This window comes from Papio anubis, chromosome 9 (assembly GCF_008728515.1).
Source record: "Papio anubis isolate 15944 chromosome 9, Panubis1.0, whole genome shotgun sequence".
NCBI lineage: Eukaryota > Metazoa > Chordata > Mammalia > Primates > Cercopithecidae > Papio > Papio anubis.
The window spans coordinates 74,413,727-74,419,726 of NC_044984.1; positions in this window are offsets into that span (position 1 = coordinate 74,413,727).

A 6,000-nucleotide genomic window follows, 5' to 3' on the forward strand; every position below is an offset into this window, starting at 1 on the left:
AGATGGCACCAGGTTCAACAGACAGAAGAAGAGACCCAGAGCCAGCAAATGAGTCATGGGATTTTATTGGAGACTTTCATACAGTGGAGAGAGTCCAGTGGTGGCAGGCTGGGCAGAAGAACTGCAACTGCTTTCAGATCATAAAGCATTTTCACTTAGCACCCTTTCCCTAACAACCTTCACCTGGCAACCTTAATGCAACCCAAAAGTCAGGCCTCGAATTGCTGTATGGCTGGTGTTTCACAGGATGGGCTGGGGCTCAGATGTTCCTCATAGACAAAGAAGGAATCTCTGGGTTGGCCACTCATGGATCCCTTAGATTAGAACACATTCAGGTACCTCTGCCATACAAGGTCATTCTCAGGGTATGCTTAAGTTATTGCTATTAGATGCGTTTACCCTACAGCTATACATATATGTGGGAGGCAGGGATGTATCTGTTTGTTTCCTGTTGATTGATCTTTTTTACTCTTATTGGTACCCTAGGAATAACCTTAGTCTCCAGTGGAAGCAGAAACAAATGCTCAAAGAAATCTCTAGCCTAAGTGTGAGACAGAAAGATTTTGCTGCCTTTTTAAAGATCATAATTTCATGTCCAAAAATTAGACTTGAGGTTGGGGGAAGGGAGTAGAGGCATGCAGAAGAAGCTGGAGAGAGGGAGGTGTGAAGGGAGTGGAATTATAAAGATAGGAAGGGGAAGAAGGAGTTCTCATGGTACGTGAAGACTGGGAACAGATGGGGAAGGGACATAGAGTGCCGATTTCCTCAAGCCTGGATCACCTGTGGACATCCTATCATCCAACAGTCCTGAGAGAGGATGGGGGATTCAGGTGCATGTGGTTGTAGGTGCAAAGGGGGAACCTCACTCCCTGTTGAAGGTAAAAGTGGACAGAATACAGACAGTGGCAGACACACAGCCCCTGTTACTCAACATGACCACCTCCCATGTCCCAGGATTGTGGAAATATTAGCTTGATAATCATTACAGGAACTCTGTTTTACAAACAAAACACACACACACACACACACGGATTAGATCAATTATGTAATTTACAAAAGGCCATAAAGCAGCTAGAATCATGGCTTGGATGAAAACTCAGCTGTTTCAATTCCAAAATTAGATGGTTAACTACCACAATATGCTACTTCTTTGGGTTATTTGTCCTGGTTTTCTGGGTAGTGCTTTCTTTCTCTAGTTGGACAGCAGCTGTTTCTGTGGAAATACGTCAGTGGCTAGCAGTCCAAATCTCAGGGTTCAAAGGGTGAGCTTCTCTTTGATTTGAGTTAATCTTGATCTCCAAGTGCCCTAATCTGGTAGAGGAGGAGTAAGTGTCTCTTGGAGTCAGAACCTATGTTTATTGATTGTTTACTATTTGTTGTGCTGGGTTCTTTATATATTTTATATTATTTCTCACAAGTCTACGAGCTGGATAGTATTATATCATTTTGAAGAGAGGTATGGAAAAATGAGACTTCAGAAGGTGAGCTCGTTGCCTAGCATCCCATAGCAGTAAATGATGGAGCTGAGTATAGTTTGGGCCTGTCTAACCTCAGAATTGTGAAAGTGGCAATAACCGTGGCCAGCGGTTCTGATGCTGGGAGGTTAGTTCAGTAGGAAGCACATCTCTGCCAATGGTAGAGGGACCCAAACCGTGTTTCATCACCAACCATAGTCTGTAGAATAAACAACAACTCTCTCACATTCACTTTCTCCTATATTTCAAACACATATGGCTGCTTTTATGGTTAATGAGATGTAAATTTACCTAATATATTTAATAAATTTAGAGTTGCTTTTTTGTCATTATATGGTAACAGATTCAGAAAGTATATCCATGGGTTGAAAGCAGTGTTGTGAAATGGTTAAGGGCCAGATTCTGGAGACAGAGTATTTTGTGTTTGAATCCTGGCTTTGCTACTTACTGTCTAGCTGTGTGACCTTGAGCAGACTTCAATTTTTCAGGGTTCAGGGTCTTTACCTATAAAAGGAAGATCATAATATCGATTTTATAAGTCGTTGTGAAGATTAAATAAATTGATCTCTGAAAGTTGCTTAGATAGCACTTGGCCCACAGTAAGCACTTTAAGTTTTAATTATTATTATAACTGGTCTTTTACAGGAAATTTAAGAAACTTATTTTAAGAGGGCCTTTGCCTGAAACAGGTAAGAACCTCTGCATTCAAGGCCAATTTTATCCCTCAGGAGCTATGACTTTAGAAAGCTATTTAAATTTTCTGTGTATCAGTTTAATAGTGTGGTTTTAATGATTAAAATGAGATTCTGTATATAAAGCACTAAACATTGTTTGAAAATCGTAAGTGGTCAATACATAATAGGGATGAAAAATACGATTATCAGTTTAATTATTAACCACGATGGAAAATTTACTTGGACAATGTCACTTTTCAAAAATACCTAATGAAATGTATGACAAGAATGAAAACAACAAAACCACTTTAATTTTTTGACAAGTTTTATGGTCCTGCCTGTGTGCTAAACAATATTACGCATTAAAAATGATGAGGTCCCTGAAGAAAAGGAGCTTGCCATTTAATTTGGGAAATGAATCACCCACAAACGGCATGTTTTTAAAGCTTTCGGTACCTCGACATAGTGGGAGCTCCATCACTGAGTTGGTATTATTATTATTTTATTATTTATATATATAAAAAAAGCACATAACAGGCTGGGCATGGGGGCTCATGCCTGTCATCCCAGCACGGGAGGCCGAGGCAGGTGGATCACTTGAGGTCAGGAGTTTGAGACAGTCTGGCCAACATGGCAAAACCCCGTCTATACTGAAAATACAAAAATTATCTGGGCATAGTGGTGGGTGCCTGTAATCCCCGCTACTCAGGAGGCTGAGGCAGGAGAATCGCTTCAACTCGGAGGTGGAGGTTGCAGTGAGCCGTGATGGCACCACCACACTCCAGCCTGGGTGACAGAGCGAGACTGTATTTCACCAAAAAAAAAAAAAAAAAGCAAAAATAAAAAAGACCTCGGCAGTGTAATACCAACAGTTAGAATATAAAGCTGTGTATAATAAGGGGCTAATTAGGAGGTAGAGACAAGTTTTAAATGAGAGCAATCTGAGTTTAAACCACAGTTGATTCTTGTTATTTTCAGTAGTTCTGTTCTACAAAGTTGTCAGAATCAATGAATTAGGGAATACTGAAGCTAATTGCTTCAGCAATTAAGCGTTGTTCCTAGGGGAAATGCAGGGTTAGGTTCCTGTGATCCTCTGATTACAACATTTTTTGTCAACTGATCAGTTAATAACCTTGTTCTATGTGTGTTTCTGTTTAAAAACACCATATTTGATATACATTGTAGATTCGTTAACATTGCACTCACAGCCAGCAGCAGCACAACTCATGTCTGGAGTTTATCGAACACATTTTCCCTGTAAGGCACATTATAGCCTCCTTGTGCTCAGGATCATTACATAGCACTTCTGCACTGTGCTCTGGGCTTCCTTTAAACAACAAAATCACCAACAAAAGGACAAACATGCGAAAAACATGCCATTACAAAGATCGCAAAAAGGGTACTTGTTTATAATATGAGAGCTAAAACAAGAAGGCAATGTTGCCTTGTTTGACTTCAGCTGGGAATGTGCCATTGTGCACATTTCTGTGAATAACCTCAGAAGCATAGTGAGTATTGATTTTGGGGTTACAAATGAATGTTAGCTGCTAGGTGAATTCGCACATACTGAATCTGTGAATGATAAGGATCAACTGCAAAGTGTAAACCTGGAGGGCTTCATAGAAGACATGTGTTTTGAGTGAGGCCTTGAAGGATGAGTAAATGAAGATGGGAATGATGAATGGGGAGAGATGTTACCCCCTGGTGGGTTATAGTCTCATCACACTCATACTTTCCTGATTGCAGATCCTTTCTCCCTCTGGTATACTATCTTTGAAGCTGAATCCTTGAGCTTTACAATTTACTGCTTATTGAAGAAGGAGCTTAATAATCAAACATAGGGAAACATCTAATTTATAGAATAAATTATCATTAGGCCTCTCTTCATATCTAAGGTAAACCTGTTTTGCCTGTGAATAATAAAAGTCTGAAAATTGTATGTTGGAGAGAGATATCAATTAAAAAATCAGAGTTCGACATGCAACTAAATCTACAAATCAGGACAGATAATTGATAATATTTTGTTGTCAAACACCTACATTAGGGAGTCTAGAGTTAGAAGACTGGAGGACAAGCAAGGAGAGCCTTTTAATGTTCCCTACCTGCAATATCAGCTTATGATGTTTTTGATTATTAAGTGGAAAAAAATGATTTCCCCTTAATCCATAATTTAGACATTACTTCTCAAAAGTGATAAAAATAGTATGTAGGTATTAGTCAAAGATTTGTTTCTTCAAGATTTGGCTGAAAACCAAACTAAAACTTCCATGTGCTCCAATAAACCCAGTGTTTTTCATAGGTTGCTATTTCTAATCCTTGTTGCCATGGTTATGGACTTTACATCAGCAAAAAGGGGATGAGGTACTGAGTGATTTATACCCACTGTTTGATATTTTAAGTGCTTCACCACTGCTCTTTTCCTTTTCTGTAGAAAGTATATTATAAGGATATTTTTCTGGTAGGGCTTTCAGACCTTCAGATAAAGGAGCTCTTGAAATACAACCCACAAGGAATAAAGCCATAGCCAGTGCTTCCCTGATACGTTTTGGGGGATGGAAGTGGCAGCAGTCATAAGAAAGCAAATCGAGAAGTAATGGCAGTTGGCTTTTCTACTGATAATGGTTTAATGGAAATGAGAGGTTGATGAAGCATTTACAGTATAACCTGCAATACAAGATTGGTGTAGAAAACATTTTAAAATTATAATTAAAATTAAACAGCTCAAGAATGACCTGTATTTTCTCCCTGTAGCATAATCCTTCCTTTGATAAATCTAAGAACCCCTGGATGTTCACTCAGTTGGAAAAATCAATGGTTTAGTTCCAATCACTTTGCAGAGAGGAAACTGGTGATTTGGATGGTTCCACTCCTGGGCCTGTGTTCTGTGGCTATTATTACTGTTGCTTCACATTAATGGGAATAATTCATTAATTGAAAGTCACCTCTAAAAGGATCAATTACACACATGGCTCCTGCTCATTTTCTGTTACTCTTGGGCTAAGTTCTCCTGCTTCCTCATGGTCCGGAAGGCAGAAATCCCTTCCACCCATAATTGGCAGGTTTTGTAGGTTGAAACCTATGGTTCCAGACAATGGAAATTTGCTCGAGAATTCAGGACTTTTAGTTATCCAACTAGTAGCAAGTATTGTCACTTTAAAGTGTAGTTTATTCCAATTCAACTCTTTCAGTTATTTTAAAATATACAGTAAATTATTGTTAACTATAGTTGCCCTATTAAGCCGCCAAACACTAGACCTTACTTCTCCTAACTAAAAGAAGATAAATGCTTGAAGTAGTGGATACCCCAATTATCATTTGATCATTACACATTATATCTTTTTATCTAAATATCATATGTACCCTATAAATATGTATAACTATTATGTATCCATAATAATAAAAATTAAAAAATTAAAAAAATGTAGTTTATACAAAGCTTATTAATAGTGGGGGCTCATATAAACCCATATAATTGATTTCAACTTTATAAAACACATTGTTTTTCAAATCGCTAAAAAGTATTACATGAATTCACTCTGTTAATCTGTGTTTAAGTGTTACGAGAAACTGGCCACAAGGTCAGTACTTAACAGAAATTAACCTCTTTTCTTTTTCTTTCAAGCTGGTATTGAGGGTGGGAGCCATTATTACAACTCCAGAATGTTTATGCAAAGGAAGAATGATTCAGACTGGCTGTAGTCATTGTGCTAAGATTTATTCATCTTAATGAATAAATCCTTTCCTACTTTTGTTTTTCCAGTTCCTCAACTTTCACTTTTTCCCATGTGTTTCCCATTTCAAATGGAGAAAATGCTAGTACATTTTAACAAAATTCTTTTCAGTTGTCAAAG